At 41.3% G+C, this 16695-nt stretch overlaps 1 protein-coding gene across 7 annotated transcripts in view; it reads left to right on the top strand.

Moving 5' to 3' along the window:
- The first annotated feature begins 7224 nt into the window (after positions 1-7224).
- STK33 (serine/threonine kinase 33) overlaps positions 7225-16695 on the top strand; it is a 175020-nt gene continuing 165549 nt past the window's right edge. For 4 of the 7 annotated variants that reach the window (XR_009249736.1, XM_058688147.1, XM_058688148.1 and 1 more), the window contains exon 1: positions 7377-7604. The gene's annotated coding sequence lies outside the window, so the exon portion shown is untranslated. Of the gene's footprint in view, positions 7338-7374; positions 7605-16695 lie in introns of those variants that run through there. The other 3 variants (XM_058688150.1, XM_058688149.1, XM_058688146.1) reach the window with 2 other exon arrangements.

Raw genomic sequence — 16695 nt, 5'->3', positions numbered from 1 at the left:
ATATATTATATATATTAAGTATATATAGTATATATATATATTATATATATATAAAGTATATATATATTAAGTATATATATACACTTTATATATATATAAAGTATATTATATATATAATATACTTTATATATATATAAAGTATATATAAATATATAATATACTTTATATCTTTGAATTATAAAAACATGTATACATGTATATGTATATGTAGATATAAACAAAGCAAATGGGGTAAAATATTAAGAGGTGAATCTGGGTAAAGATTCCTTTTACTATTTTTTCTTTTTACTATTGGATTTTCTTTTTATTATTTTTATTTTTGCCATTTTTCTGTAAGTTTGAAATTATTTCCAAATATAAATTTACGAAGCAAAACCACATTGAAGGATGGTGGTTCCAGGTGCCTCCCCTGCCCACCCTTCTTTCTGTGGCACAATTCAGAGCTGGTGTCCTGCCTCACTTGTGCGTGACTTCTGCTGTCCCTTTGCTTCAGTCATTTCTCTCCTGAAAAGACTGAGTTTGGCTTCCAGCCTGTGAGGCTGAGGCCTAAGCTGGAGGGGGTGGAACTACTCTGTCCATGGCTGGGAAATGTTGCTGAAGCCTCTGTAAGGTGAGTTGGAGAAGCAGTGGAGGGCTCTGAGTCCCGTCTTCACCCCTGACTCTGGTCTCTGGGGCCTGAGGATATCCATGGGGTCAGCTCATTGGAAGAAATCAGGTTCAGGCTAGGTTTCCCCAGTCATTCTGAAGAGGCATCTGGTACCTGGGGGGCTCAGTTGGGCTGGGTGTGGCGTGAGCCTTGGCAGTATTGGGACAAGGAGGGCTTTGCTACCCTTTCCCTCTACCTACAGTTCCTTGGAAGAGACACAATTCATTTTCTCTCCTGAGTCTGGCATGCTGGACACCCCTGAATCATTAGGAATCCTTCCAATCTTCCAATGATTTACTTTGCATTAAATCAGCAAAATTGGAGGTCAGGTGATAGGAAGAACATTTGCCCCAGGTCTGACCCTGCACTTCTTTCTGGGATGACTTCTGGTGGTGTTTCCCCCGGGTTCCATACCCAACAAGTAAGAGGGAATTCATCCCTCCAACCCCATGCTGGGCCTGCCTCTCACCCAGATCTTCTCATAGGAGAGGGAGGTCAATCTTTGCAGTCAACTGGAGAAAAATGCAGACAGTCTGGATTAAGGCTCCAGTTCCCTTTTACTCACGTTGTAAGCCAAGCAAAAAGAGATTACTCCCTCTTACCTGAGCTCAGTAAATAAAGTTCTAGACCGTGAAATCCCCTAGGCGTAGCCCAAAAATGTTTGAATGAGCTAATCAAACCACCAAATGACTGGTGTTTTCATCATTAAACCACCAGAAGACTCACTGTTAGCTTTAGTTACCCTTTTGGCCAACTTTGTATTGGAGAACGCTGAAGACTGAGGTAATGGCTGACTTGCACCATAGCATGCCACAGGTAAGAGAGGAAGTGATGCCTAATGGTTAGGAGCACAGAGTCAGGATCACCCAGATGGGACTCACCCTTACTAGCTACGTAGTCTTGGACAGGTCGCTCCAACACACAGTACTTCCGTTTCTTTGTCTATAAAATGGGGATGATGATAGGACCTACCTCATGAGGTTGTTGTGAGGATTGAATACATTAGAATATATAAAGCATTTGGGACAGTGCCTGGCATAGAGCTGGTGACATTAGGTGAGTTAGTATAACCTGTATTTTATGAAAACCAAGACACAAATAGGCTGGCACTTTCTTGGTCCTTCAGGGAAGAGTCAACAGAACATTTTTCCATAATATATCAGGTTTGCTACCTGGCTGACAGCAATATATAATCAAGTTGTAAGGTACAACCCAACTTCAAAGTTTGAAAAATGAAAAAATGTGGATTTTAAAATCCATGAACTATAAAGCACTATTTAATTATTTTATTTTTAAATTGAAATATAATTCATATACCATAAAATTCACCCTTTTAAAGTGTACAATTCAGTGTTGTTTAGTGTATTCACAAGGTTGTGCAACCATCACCACTAATTTTAGAGCATTTTCATCACCCTAAAAAGAAACCCCACACCTGTTAGCATTCTCCGCCCATTCCCCACCTTTTCACAGTCTCTGGCAACCACTTAATCTACTCTCCCTATATATAGATTTGCCTATTCTGGACATTTCACATACATGGAATCATGCAATATATGGATGTTTGCATATGTCTTCTTGCACTTAGCATAATATTTTCAAGGTTTATCTATGTTGTACCATGTATATGTTCTTCGTTCCTTTTTATGGCCAAGTAATATTCCATTGTATGGATACACCAGTGCATATGGCATGAAGTACACATGCAAATTCACTTCTTTTCGTGTGCCCATGGTCTGGCCATGCCATTGTTTGTTCAAAAGACCATTCCCACCCCCCTTCCCCCCATTGAATTATCTTGGCACTCTTGTCAATTGGTCAGTGATGCATGGGTTTATTTCTGGACTCTCAATTCTATTCCATTGGGTCTATATGTTTATCCTTATGCCAGCCTGGCAGTCTTAATTAACATAGCTTTATAGTAAATTTTGAAATCAGGAACTGTGAGCCCCCTCCCAACTTTGTTTTTTTTTTAGGTTGTTTTCCCTGCTCTGGATTTCTTGCATCTCCCTATGAATTTTAGGATCAGATTGTCAATTTCTGCAAAAAAAGCAGCTGAGATTTTGATAAGGATCACATTGAATTTGTAGGTGAATTTGGGGAGTATTGCTATCTTTTTTTTTTTTTTAATTTTTTTTTCAACGTTTTTTATTTATTTTTTTTGGGACAGAGAGAGACAGAGCATGAACGGGGGAGGGGCAGAGAGAGAGGGAGACACAGAATCGGAAACAGGGTCCAGGCTCCGAGCCATCAGCCCAGAGTCTGACGCGGGGCTCGAACTCACGGACCGCGAGATCGTGACCTGGCTGAAGTCGGACGCTTAACCGACTGCGCCACCCAGGCGCCCCAAGGGAGTATTGCTATCTTAACAATATCAAGTCTTCCAACCCATTGAAACATTAATTTAGTTTTGGTGTATACTAATTTGACTTGAATTGGTTTTATTTGACAAGGAGGCTGGGTCAGACATCCACGGTTTATCAGAAAAACTGAGTTAATTGTCAAATGTTTCATTTTGAACTGTGGGGATAAGGTACATTTTTATTTTTGTCAAGGTAGGAGAAGAGAAAAAATAGAAAGACTTGCATAAATTTGTAGAGCCTACCAGAATCAAAGATAGAGCTCATTAGGAAAAAGTTACATTTTTCAAAGACATGTCCCCATTCAAAAAATTGTAATATAACACATAATTATAGATCAGAAAAATTACAGAGTGGTTTTTTGTGATGTTGAGTGTCTCAGAAATCTTTTGAATGACAGAGATACATTTTAATGAATGCATAAAGCAATTCTTCTTGACTTAAGAAAACTCAAGTCCATTCCTTCCCCCCCAAATTTTGGTATTTTTACTGATAGGGTAAACAAACCCTGGAACAAACTGTACTAATTGCTTCTATGTTTTGTTATAGTGACAAACTTTAATTCCCATCTCTTTCCCTTAAATGTCAAGCAACTTGATATTGCACAGTAACAATAACATTACCACATGGGGTGTTTAAATAAACAGCATACAACACTTGTATGCCAGCAGTGACATTAATAATTATGGGAACAGAATGAGAGAAGATTGTTGTATAGTAATGGCCCCTGCAAAAGATTGAGTTTGTCATGTTGGTGGTCATGGTGTTGCAATCTATTACCTCACTGAGATTCAATGACTCCAGCTATGGTAACTACCCATAATATTTAATGTAGCTGCCTTGAGTCACTGGAAAACTTCAAAAAATTTTTTTCTAAGGCATTTACATCAAGTGTTCCCAGGAAAACCCTATGCCCCTAGGTGCATATTTTAGGGAGTTGTGTTTTACTTCTTTGTGTAGTTTCTGATTCCTCTTTACAAATGTTAGTGATATTTGTGTACTAGAAATGAATATTTGTCTATTTGTCAGCCTACCTATCTACCTATTTCTTCATCTATATTTCACCATGTTCTACAAAGCCTGTCTTTCTTCCTTCCTTCCTTCCTTCCTTCCTTCCTTCCTTCCTTCCTTCCTTCCTTCCTTCCTTCCTTCCTTCCCTCCTTCTTGTTTCCTTTCATTCATTCATTTACTAATGCCATGATTTTTTATTAAATAGCTATTAAGTTCCAGGGACTGTTCCAGGCACTGGGAACAAGCAATGAACAGCGAGGCTGGAGCCTAACTTCTGCTGAGGAAAGAAAGAAAATAAACAGGTTTGTTTTAGGTGGTAAGTGCCCTAAGACAACAAAGCAGGCAAAGTGATAGACTGTGGAGTGGCACTACTTTAGATACAGGGATCAGGGGAGGCTTCTCTGAGGAGGTGGCAAGTGAGCAGAGACCTTAATGATGAAAAAGAACCAGCCTTGGGGAGGTATGGGGGCACAACATTGTAGATAAAGGAAACAGTAAGTGCAAGTTATTTGAAGCAGTTTAAAATAATACAGTCCATACAATGAAAGGCTGCAAAAAGATAAAAGTAGAAATGAGGGAAAACGGAAGAGAGAGAACAGGAGAACGTTGTATTGCTGGTGTGCAAGCCATAGAGTTCGGCAAAGTTATGAAAATTGAGTTGAACTTTGGTTCCTATCTTCCTGGAAACCAAGGTGAAAAGGGAAACATGATCGGTTTCATGGTATGTCTTCTTCATAAGGAAAAGAAGTGTCAGATTTTCAAGGGGAAAAAGATGATTTTTTTGGCACTTAGGATGGAAATACACTTCTTGTGTGGACCTTTCTATAGTAGGCCATTCTATACGGGGCACAGAATGATTGTATTTGTCATCAGCTTTAGGATAATTTGTTACAACAGCCATAAAACTAGTATAATTAGATCTATTAAGGATGCAGTAACAGAAACTTGGTCACTTAAACTAGCTTAAGCAAAGGAGAGCACTTTATTATAGAGATTTGAAATATTCCATGAAATTCTAGGAATATAGCTCATTTCAGGAAATACTAGGATTAGGGATAGGAAGCTGTCAGAACTCTTTTGGTCTCTTCTCTCGTCTCTTTGTGGATCTTTTTCATCCTTCCTATTCTCTTCACATTTTTCCTGCAGCCTGGTCTTCTGCATTTCTACAGGCCATGTGGTGGGAAGCATGTCTATGGACAGCAACTGATTTTCCATGTTTCTATGTTAGCTACCTAGAGAAAGACTGAAATCTCTCAGTCCTAATTCCAAATTCCTGGGAGAGAGATATGATTGGCTCAGCTTGAGTCAGCTAACTACTATAGGAGCAACTGACTGTAGTCTGGTGGCCTAGTTACCTTGTCTGAGGATCCAAGGCTAGTTTCCAGAAAAAGACATCTGTTCTGCTGTTTTTAAAATACACTCATGTAGGGGTCAAGAAACCGTTTAATGGGTTTAAACCAACATTAAAAAGAGATAAAAATATCGGTGCATAGCATGTGGTATGGGTAATATTTTATAAAATTTGTTTCAGTTATTAAAGGTATAGGTCCATGTGTATTGGGTGATAACACGTATTTCTTTGGGTGGATTATGGTCTAAAAAGTTTGCAGAACCCTAAAATTGGCAATCTGGTAGGATTCTGTTACAGAGATGTAATAAACAGCATTCTAAAATAATGTATTTTTTTAATAGCATTTTTCAATATAATCAGATGGCATAAGGATAAAGCATGACTTGGTACAGACAATTTTGCAAGGGTGAAGACAGTGGTCTTTGTCTGTCTTCTTTCAGGCTAAAATATAGCTAGTGGTGTGTCCAACCTGGCTTTGTATCATGGTCACTTGAGGACCTCTTAAAAATGATTTTAATGGGATCTGTCAAATCGGGATTCCTATAAGTGTAACCTGTGAATCTGTATTTAAACACAAAATGAAGCAAAACAAACAGATGTCTCTGATAGGTAGTCAGGTTTGGGACTTGCTAACCCCGAAACTATATAAGCCAGAGACTATATAACCCAGAGGGGTCATCTCCGTACCTTTTAAACAATTCTCCCTAACTGCAGTTTCTCTCAACTGGGCTTTTCATAGGCATTAGGAAGTGAACAATTTGAATTTATTTCTTGGTAAGGATCTGGAATGTAAGGCTTCATAGCTGCCGATTAAAGGCAAATAAACCCGTACACTTCACAGTTCAGTGAAGCAGATGGCAAAGTTCATCTCCTTTTGTTGGACTTTGTGGCACTAACGCTCATGCTTGGATGGGGCAGTGTTGAGGGGGAGGGGCAAAGGGAAAATTCTTGCAGGCTATTCCACATCCTTTTTGTACAATAGTTCTGTATTTCTCCGGAACAAAGTCTGGCCAAGACCCCAAAATTCTACAGTTCAGGATATGGCAGGGATTGTTTGCGTTTGGAAAATTTGCAAAACTGACGTCATTTTGAGTTTTCTGATGAACCGGACAGCGTGAACCAGTTGCCCAGGGTACCCCCCCCCCCCCCCACGCCAGGTTCTAAGCAATAAAATGAATGGATCTGCTGTACCAAGTTATTGGCTATTAATCAACTGAATTTTAGAGGATATCTGACTGAAATAATTAGGCCAGTATTAGCAGAGTTGCATTTCATCTCCACAGCTGCTCTAGAGCAGGACCCTTGTTCACAGAAGCCATTCCTAAAGCAGGTCAAGAAATACATTAGTACAGCTGGAACCCATTATTTCTAGCCACTATTGCAGGGGGCCTGCTTTCAGATGGTTCCACTGAGGTTTGTGGCTAAAACTTATTTCTGGGAATTATCATCTTGTCTGTGAGCGGCGTTCGCGGCCCCTCTGAGGGGACACACACCCTTCACCCAGGCCTCCGCGCAGCGCTGACAACGGGTTCATGTTTCCGGGTTTGGGGACCAGCTCCGCACACACCGCCGGGCGATGCGTGCGGTTCCGGCCGCCACTGGCTGGCCGCTGCCTCCCGCGCTCTGCCTGGGAATACCCGCTGGGCATCGCCTCGGTACCGCGCTGGCACTGTTAGCGGGCTTTCATTATGTGTGAGGTGCGGCTGCTTCTCTGTCCCCGAGCCAGGGTTCTCTGGCCCGCCTCTGGGAGGGCTGCTCGCGGGGCCCGCTGGCGCCTCCTCGCCGGCCCAGCCGCGGGGCGAAGGGGCTTCGCTGCAGCAGACGCGCCGTGTCCCCGCGCGGCCCCCGTCCACCTCCCCGCGGCCTCGCCGCCGGCCGAAAAGTTTCTCCAGGGGCGGAATTCCGGGCTCGGCGACCCCCAGAGCCGAGGGTGCGCGCCCCTGGGTGGCCGGCCGGCCCGCGGGGCCTGGTGAGTTCCCCACCCCCCAGACGCCGCGCCCCAGGGCCCTGGCCGTTGCTGTGGCAACGCGCAGGCGAACCGGCCGCAGGGCCTCCCGCTGCGGGCGGGCCCGCCTCCCCTCTCAGTGTCTCCGGGGGCCCAGCCGTTGGGACCTCCTATACCCCGGGTCTGGTGTTCGGGGTGATCCCGGTCTGCCCAGTTTCAGCTCCACCTTCTCACCTCCACCCATCCTGAGACCTGACCCCTTTTGGAAGTTTAAAGTGAACTTACTGTAGGGTAAGTGTGATTTGGAAAAAAGAACACATCCTTAAAATTTGAATTTGCGGGCTCCCTACCCCCACCCCCATTTCTCTCTTTTTTAATCTCCTAGCGCTTGGCTCCTAGTAGGGCCTCAATATGGGGGACTTCTTACAGCACTTGATGCAGTCCCTTGCACACAGTGGTTGCAATCCGAGGAGCTTGTATGGCCTTAGAGCAGCCCCTGACTGGCCACGTGGATAGGAAACTTAAGCACTCTTCTCTCTTTCCTCATCTGTCAATGCAGATTGTAATTTCTCACAAAGTTGTGGGCTCGAAGGAGCTTGTGTGTGAAACTGCTTCGTGAACCGTGAATGTAAAGCACTTGGGAATTAGTCGTAAGGGATATTTGCATGCTGCAAGTGGTTTGATACTCCTGGTCCCACAGCACCAGCTAAGACAGACCTTTTTGGTCCGCCCACCAAACAGTTCCAATGTCCAACCAGAAAATAGGGTTGTCATGCATTGGAGGAGGGCTCTGTGAATGGAAAAAGAAACACCAACACATTTTGAACCTAAACTTCCTGCTTGTATTATTATGCACTCCTCCTTCCCCTCCTCCCCCAGCCTTCCCATTACAACCCGTATGCAGATATTTCGTTTCACACATTTAAATCTCTAGCCCAACATTGAAATCTAGAGATTTAAATCTCTAGCGTTTCTATCTCAATGAATCACACCATCATCCCTCCTGTTTGCAAGCCAGAAATGTTGGACTCCTTCTTCACACCTGCCACTCCCTCCCCTTCCATCTCTAAATTATCATCAAACCAATGATTATCTGTTCATTTTATCCTCAAATCAGTGTCAACGCATCCACTTATTTCAGTCCCTACCACTGGTACCCTACACCAGGCTACCATTATCTCTTGCCTGGTCTCCTATAGTAGCCTCTTAACTAGTCCAAAGGTATTCATCCTGCCCTGTTCATGTTCCTATCTGTTCTTTGCACTGCAGCAGGAGTAATCTTTTAAAAGTTAAAATTTGATTATGATACCTCTTTTCTCCTCCATCATCCCCTGCTTAAAATCCATCATGACTTTTGTTCTTAGGATAAAGATACAATTTCTTAATATGGCCCACAAATTGGGTGGCTTTTTACTTTAACATCCAGATCAAGATAGTTTTGAGAGTAAAAGACAGTGCTATTATTTACACTGGGACTGTTCCCTAGCATTCCGGGGCAAATGGTTACTCTACCTGTAAGGCCCTGTGGCACCTTCCTCTTCTCCAGCCGGATCTTACACTAGGCTCTGCTGGTTCTCTGTGTTCCAGTTACACTGGTTCTTTTTCAGTCCTTTGTCACCATTTTCCCTCCTACTAAGGGCCTTTTCACGTGATCTTCTCCCTGCCAGGTATGCTCTTCCCTCTTCTCTTTAGTCTGGTTAACTCTTGCTCATCCTTCGCATCTTAGACCAAATAGTTTCCCCTGGGAAAACTGCCTCTGACCACTCCATCTAGGACAGACCCCCTTCGGGTATAGGCTCTTCTGACACCGTCTGTCTCCTTGCATTTATCACAATTGCAATTTTATTTGTCTGTGTGACTGGCACATAGGATGTAGTTAATAAATACTTGAATGTCTGACTTACAAGCATTTTCCAATGTCATTAGTCTCTGAAAACGCCACATTGTGGTTAACAGCACAGACTGCAGAGGTACACAGATGGGATGCTTGGATTTGAATTTCAGCTCCCCCACAATTCCTTATTTGAAACCTGTGGGGCTAGTTGTGTTTTAAAGTTGAGAGTGTGTCTGACTATAGAAAGACAACATGGTGTGTATACTGTATGACTTTTAAGTGGGGTCTAGGGCAGTACCGTGTAATCAAACACATTACTTTTTCTTTAGTGAGATGACGTCACTCTAAGTGGGATAAAGGCTGTACATAGTTTTGCATCAGTTCAGGTCAAGTTTTGCCAAAAAATCAGTTTGCTACAAATTTATGAGAATCCTTTTTGGATTTTAGGATTTCATGTGAGTCTGTCCCAGCATAACCTTTAGGTAATCACTTAACTTCTCTGTGCCTGAGATTCCTCAACGGTAAAATGAGGAGGCTTATAGCATCTACCTACCTCACAGGTTCTGTTTGTGTTTTTGTGAGGAATACATGTGTTAATACGAGTTGGCTTTTGGACAATGTGGGGTTTAAGGGCACCGATCCCCCAACACAGTTGGAAATCCATATACGGCTTTTGGCTCCCCCAAGTGTAACTACGAATAGCCTACAATTGATCAGAGGCCTTACCGATAACACAAACAGCACATACTTTGTATGTTAGATGTATTAGATACTGTATTCTTACAACAAAGCAAGCTGGAGAAAATGTTATTAATAAAATCATAAGGAGAGAAAATACATCTATAGCATTGTACCATATTGGAAAAGATCCATCTGTAAGTGGATCCGCACAGTTCAAACCTGTGTTGTTCAAAGGTCGGCTGTACATGTTGCTGGCTTAGAACAGTGAATGGTCTTTCATCATTGCTATAGTAGGGTCGGCTCTTATTATATCATTTTATTAGCTTCATTACAATCCACATTGTGTATTAACTGTAATTTATTTGCAATTTACTTATTGTTGGATATTTATATTGCAAGTACAAAAATGAAGAGATGAACGTCTTTATATTTAAATCTTTTGACTAGATTTTTGATAACTGATTAAGATCAGTTCCTAAAAATGCAATTACAATCAAAGCACAGGATCATTGGGACTACTCTTGAAACATATGGCCGCCTTCAGAAAGATTATACCAGTTCACCATCCTACCATCAGTTTTGTGATGCCTGTGTTAGCATTATTATTTTTAAAAAATCTTTGCTAATTTCACAGATAAAAATAGTACCTCCTCATTTTAACTCAGATCTTTCATTATTGAGGTTTTAAGCATTAAAAAATCTCATTGTTAGCTATTAGGTATTTCTTTTCTGTGAATTACCTGCACAGACTCTATGATGGCTTTTATATCGGAGCCTCAGTTTTTAAAAATCAATGGTTTGTTTGATTTCTGCTTCCCGCAGTCCAGGCAGGAGCCAGTATGCTGGGCTTTGGCTGGAATTAGTTGGATAGGTATCCGTGGAGCCTGGGGCGAGTTGTAACTTGCCCACAAGCTACAGAGCAAAGTGGAAAGCAGTGTTTCAGAGGCTGCGTCTCGGGGAAAATCTGAAATCAAGACCAGGCTGACCGTGTGTTTATCTGAATCTTCAGTCTAACAGGACTTGGAAGAAAGAGGGCTTGCAGGAGGTAGGAGGCAAAGGACCGAGGCAGAAGGAGGAGGAATGATTCTAAAAGACGGGGGAGAGAGAAACTGTAACCTCTTTTTCATAGGGACAATGTAATTTATTGTATGGATGAAGAGGGGGTATGCTGGGGGTACTGTCTTGGCCAGACACTGATTTGTGGGGACTCTTGATAGAATAAGGACATTAACCCTTCTTTGTCATATGGGACCATCCCCTCACAATTGCCATTTTGCTTAATTTATGATGTTTTTTTATTTCTAGAATTGAAATAATTCTATGTTTTCTACCTATTACTCTTTTCCTTTTTGATTCATTACCTTTATGCTTAGAAAGTACTCTCCATGCAGAGACCAAATAACTGTCTGCATTTTCTTTAAAAATGCTAGTTTGTGATGTCAGCCCATCAAGGAAGAGTTAATGGAAGTGAGTAAAAGAGAGTTGAGTAGTGTGATTTCCAACCAAAATCTAAAAGATGCTGATACAAAGGGATGTCCTCGTGTCATCTTCACGTCCCCTTGAAGATAGAGCTTACGTACTCCAAGCGCGCTCTGAGGAAGACTTTTTCTGACGGGGTCTGTCACGCTTTGTGAACTTGTACAGTGGATCCTTAGACACTTTTGGAAGTGTCCTGAGAGGAGAAGATGTGATCTCTGAAGCTTCTTTCTACTTCTTTTGTCCTATATATGATCCTATTTAGTATTTCAAGCACTCACAGTTGTTAGATACTGCGAGATGATTTCCCTGTTTTTAAAAGAGGCTTAAGAAAAGGAAAATGTAATGTAATATTAATTGCTGACCTTCTGGCACTGGTAAATTAGTACGTTTCAAGATGTGCTTCAAAAAGAATTTTCCTTCCTGCTGAGCTCCAGTATGGATCCATGAGGCAAATTGTGTTTTGCTCGGATCTGTCTTAGTGTTCCAGAATGTAAAGAGTGGACAACTTACTGTTAAGCCTTATTGATATATTCTTTCTTAGTTTGTTAACTAAAATGAATTGTGGAGTATGAGAAACTAATCACCTCACAAACTCATGCAGTTTTGTCAACCTGAAGTTTTTGTTTGTTTGTTTGTTTGTTTGTTTGTTTTTGACCTGAAGTTCTTTTATTTCCAGAAAGGTTTATTTATTTTTAATTTTTTAACTGTTTATTTTTGAGAGAGAGAGAGAGAGACAGAGTGTGAGTGGGGGAGGGGAAGAGAGAGAGGGAGACAGAATTGAAGCAGGCTCCAGGCTCTGAGCTATCAGCACAGAGCCTGATATGGGACTTGAACTCATGAACTGGGAGATCATGACCTGAACCGAAGTGGGATGCTTAACTGACTGAGCCACCCAGGTGCCCCTATTTTAGAAAGATTTATTGAGTGAGGGGCAGTGACTTTTATAATTAATCAGAATATCTTTTCTACTTATAATGGACTAATTATCTTTCTTAATAGCCATTGATGTGTCAGTTTGAATGCCAGTGAGAATGTGCTATTACATTACAAAAAGAAAGAGCTTTCTATTGACTAAGATAAGTTAATTTAGAAATACTGTTACCATTTGCCTTAATTTTTGATCTAAAGTATTTAGTAAACATTATCAACTATTATAAACATTCATCCAACAAATATTTATTGGGTACATATGATGTTCCAGGCACAGTTCTAGAATACTGTGTTGTTTTTCACTTGTACAAAGTTTGCTTGTGATTCAATATTCTTTTTTTAATTAAAAAAATTTTTTTAATGTTTATTTTTGAGAGAGAGAGAGAGACAGAGCACAAGCAGGGGAGGTCAGAGACAGAGGGAGACACAGAATCTGAAGGAGGCTCCAGCTCTGGGCTGTCAGCACAGAGCCCAATGCGGGCTTGAACTCAAGAACCATGAGATCATAACCTGAGCTGAAGTCGGACACTTAAGCAACTGAGCCACCCAGGCGCCCCTGTGATTCAGTATTCTTCACATGAGCTGTACTTATTTGGAAAAAATTGGTCATTTGGACTCACACATATTCATTCAGGGAATCTAAGAAAAGCCTTATGGAAAATGTTCATCCAGTCTCTTAAGGTTGAGATGCTGGTAATTGAAAGTTCTACTCTGTTACTTTGTTGTTATCGTGGTGGAATGCTCACTGGCTGCACAGAGCTTGCTGGGAGAGAAACCATTTACCATTTACCAAAGGCAGTGCGTCTGAGGCTCAGGTTCTTATACCCGAATTCTTTCAAGTCTGCGGTTAGCAGATCTAACATAGAGGCTCTTCTATCTGCTCTTGGGAGCTCAGCTTGCAATCAGCTGAGATACCAGGAAGAAAGCAAATATTTATCCTTGGGCGTTTTTTTCACGGAAATCAAATTAATTTTTCCTCTCAACCTTCTTTATGTTGGTGTTCAGTTTATGACAATAAAATTCAATGCTTTTCATATTTGTTATTATGAAAGCAAACACCAATGTACAGCGGTGCTTTTCAAGTTAACTTAATTGCTTTTCTGTTATAGCTCTTTGATGGTACATATGTTATGTACACTTAGCTCATTTTTCATAGTTGTGCCTTTTTTATTGAGATATAATTAACATAGTATAAAATTCACCCTTTTAAAGTGTACAGTCAAGTTTTTAGGATATCACTAGGGTTTGCAGTCATCACCACTATCTAATTCCAGAATGTTTTATCACCTTAAAAGAGAAATCCCACATCCATTAGCAGTCAACCTCCAACTCCCCTCCCCCAGCACCTGACAAACACTAATCTACTTCAGTAATCTACCTTCTGTCTCTGTAGATTTGCCTATTATATAAATGGAGCCATACAATATGAGGCCTTTTGCATTTGGTTTCCCTCAGTTAGCACAATGTTTTTCAGAATCGCTTCTATTGTAGTATGTGTTAGTACTTCATTCCTTTTGATGACCAAGTAAAATTCCGTTAAATAGATATACCACCTTTTGTGTATACATCAGTAGGTGGCCATTTGTGGTGTTTCCAGTTTTGGCTATCAGGAATCTAGCTGCTATGAATATTTGCATATGAGTTTTTATGTGAACATATGTTTTCATTTCTCCTGAGTATATACCTGAAAGTGAAAATGCTGGTTGTACAGTAACTGTATGTTTAACTCTTTGAAGAGTGTCAAAGTGTTTTCTAAAGTGGCTGCACCATTTTACATTCCCACCAGAAATGTGTAAGTGCTCTCATGTCTCCATATAATCATCAATGCTTGTTTCTTGTCTTTTTGATTATTGCCATCCTAATAGGTGTGGAGAGGTATGTCATTATATTTCGATTTGCATTGTCCTGATGACTGATGATGTTGAAATCTTTTCATGTGTTTATTGCAATTTGTATATCTTCTTTGAAGAAATATGTATTTAAATCCTTTGCTTTTTTTTTATTTGGATTATCTTTAAACATTTTTTTATTACATTTATTTATTTTTGAGATACAGGGTGAGACAGAGCACGAGTGGGGGAGGGGCGGAGAGAGAAGGAGACACAGAATCCAAAGCAAGCTCCAGGTTCCGAGCAAGCATTCAGCACAGAGCCCAATGCGGGGCCCGAACCCGCAAACCATGAGATCATGACCTGAGCCTAAGTCGGACACTTAACCTAAGACTGAGCCACCAAGGCGCCCCGGATTATCTTTTTTAAAAATATTTATTTTTGAGAGAGAGAGAGAGAGAGAGAGGCAGAGAGAGAGGGAGACAAAGAATCTGAAGCAGGCTCCAGGCTCTGAGCTGTCCGCACAGAGCCTGATGTGGGGCTTGGACTCATGAACCATGAGATCAAGACCTGAGCCAAGTCAGTCCCTCAACTGACTGAGCTACCCAGGCGCCCCTGGATTGTCTTTTTATTGTTTAGTTGAAAGAGTTCTTTATATATTCTGATATTCTGAATACTAGACCCTTATCAGATAGATATTTTACAAATATTTTCTCTCATTATGTAGATTGTCTTTTTACTTTCTTGGTAGTGGCCTTTGAGGAACAAAAGCTTTTAATTTTATGAAGTCTAGTTTGTCTATTTTTTCTTTGGTTGTTTGGCTTTAGATGTCCTATCTGAAAAACTGTTGCCTAACTCAAGGTCACAAAGATTTACCTGTATGTTTTCTCTTAGGATTTTTGTAGTTTTAGCTCTTACATTGAAGTCTTTGATCCATTTTGAGTTCATTTTTGTATATGTGTGAGGTAGGTGTCCAGATCCATTTCTTTTGTGTGTGGATATCCAGTTGTCCCAGCACCATTTGTTGTACACCTCACTTTATTTGTCAACTGGTGAGTCATGTTTTGGGGAAACAGAATTTGGCTGATTTCTTGTCATCTCAATTAGATGCCACCATTCTACACACTGAACATTCCAGGCAAAGGAGCATCTGTACTGCTAGCTAGGAGCTAGGACTTTGGCTCCAGTTTTCTGTGTAGGCTTATAGCTTGGTGAATTGGCATGTAGGTGATAGAAGCTTCAGGCCTGCTTCCCTCTCTAATCTACCTGAAGGCCTCTAAGTGGACCTATGTGGCTGCCTCCTGGCCGTCTTTACTCTGAATTATAGCCTGATTCTCATTTGACCTCTGGGGAAAGGAGAAGAGTCAAGGAGAAGTTGCTTCCTCCTTTCTTTAGAAAGGCCCTAAAATTACCTTTTTAGCCTCATGGGAGGAACAGAAGAGCCCTGTGAACCTTTCCCCAAAGAAAAGGGGGTGATACTCAAACAGAGCTTTTCACCTGTTTGTGCCTCCCCTTGAAAGCTCTTTTCTCTGCAGTTATGACCTAATTGAGACTTGGCTGATTTCAGAACTCCTTTTCCTTGGAATGGAATGATAAGGAAGGGAGCTTTGGGTTCCTCCAAGAGATTCAAGTGGTAATGTGGAAAAAGCTTAGGATTGGGGTCAGGCTCACCCGAGTTCAAATTTTGGTTCTCTGCATCTCTGTCTTGGGTTTCTTTATCTATAAAATAGGCTTTGTAATCCAATTTCCAAGGATGGTTTTGAAAAACAAAGTGTCATATGTAAAGTACCTAACAGATTTAGAGCCCCCAAGGAAACACTGGTTTCCTTTCTCCTCTTCCAAATTTTCTGGGAAATTTGTATAAATCTGTAGAAATACATTTAAAAAAAAAACTCCATAGTATCTTAGAGTTAGTTGGAAGGGGCCTTCATATTATGACTATAATACTTTGTTGAGGGGCGTCTGGGTGGTTCATTCGGTTAAGCGTCTGACTTCGGCTCAGGTCATGATCTGATTTGAGTTCGTGAGTTCAAGCCCTGCGTTGGGCTCTGTGCTGATAGCTCAGAGCCTGGATCCTGCTTCAGATTCTGTGTCTCCCTCTCTCTGCCCCTCCCCTGGTCATGCTTTATCTCTCTCTCTCTCTCAAAAATAAAGAAACATTAAAAAAAATTAAAAAAATATTTTGTTGAATCTGTCAGAGAGCCCTTTTCATGTTTATCTACTGGATTTAGTTAGTATTGATCACTTACCATACTTCAGGCACTGTTCTCCACATGTGTGTCATTAGTCAGTGGAGGAGAGATGACAGACATCCATGACAGAAAGCCTGATGCGTGGCTGTCACTTCACGCATCCTCACTTCTCCCGTTTGATTCATTCACTTGGTACGTTATGAGCCAGACGCTATTGTAGATTCTTGGGATACAGAGATACACTCTTTGAGCTCATGGTCTCTTGTGGAGGGAAGTAAACCAAGAAATTACAAACCAAGAAATTACAAAGCTACAAAGGTGCTCTGGGAGTTGGAAGAAAGCACTCCCCAGTCTGCCTGGGCAAGTCAAGGAAGGATGAGGCAAAGAGGAAAGGAGTCTGAGGCAGGAGGACAGAAGGCCCGCAGGCCTGGAGGTGG

The sequence above is a fragment of the Neofelis nebulosa genome, chromosome 10, assembly GCF_028018385.1.
Source record: "Neofelis nebulosa isolate mNeoNeb1 chromosome 10, mNeoNeb1.pri, whole genome shotgun sequence".
NCBI classification, from domain to species: domain Eukaryota; kingdom Metazoa; phylum Chordata; class Mammalia; order Carnivora; family Felidae; genus Neofelis; species Neofelis nebulosa.
The sequence above is the reverse complement of the archived record's forward strand: the minus strand, read 5'-3'. Positions and strand labels throughout refer to the sequence as shown.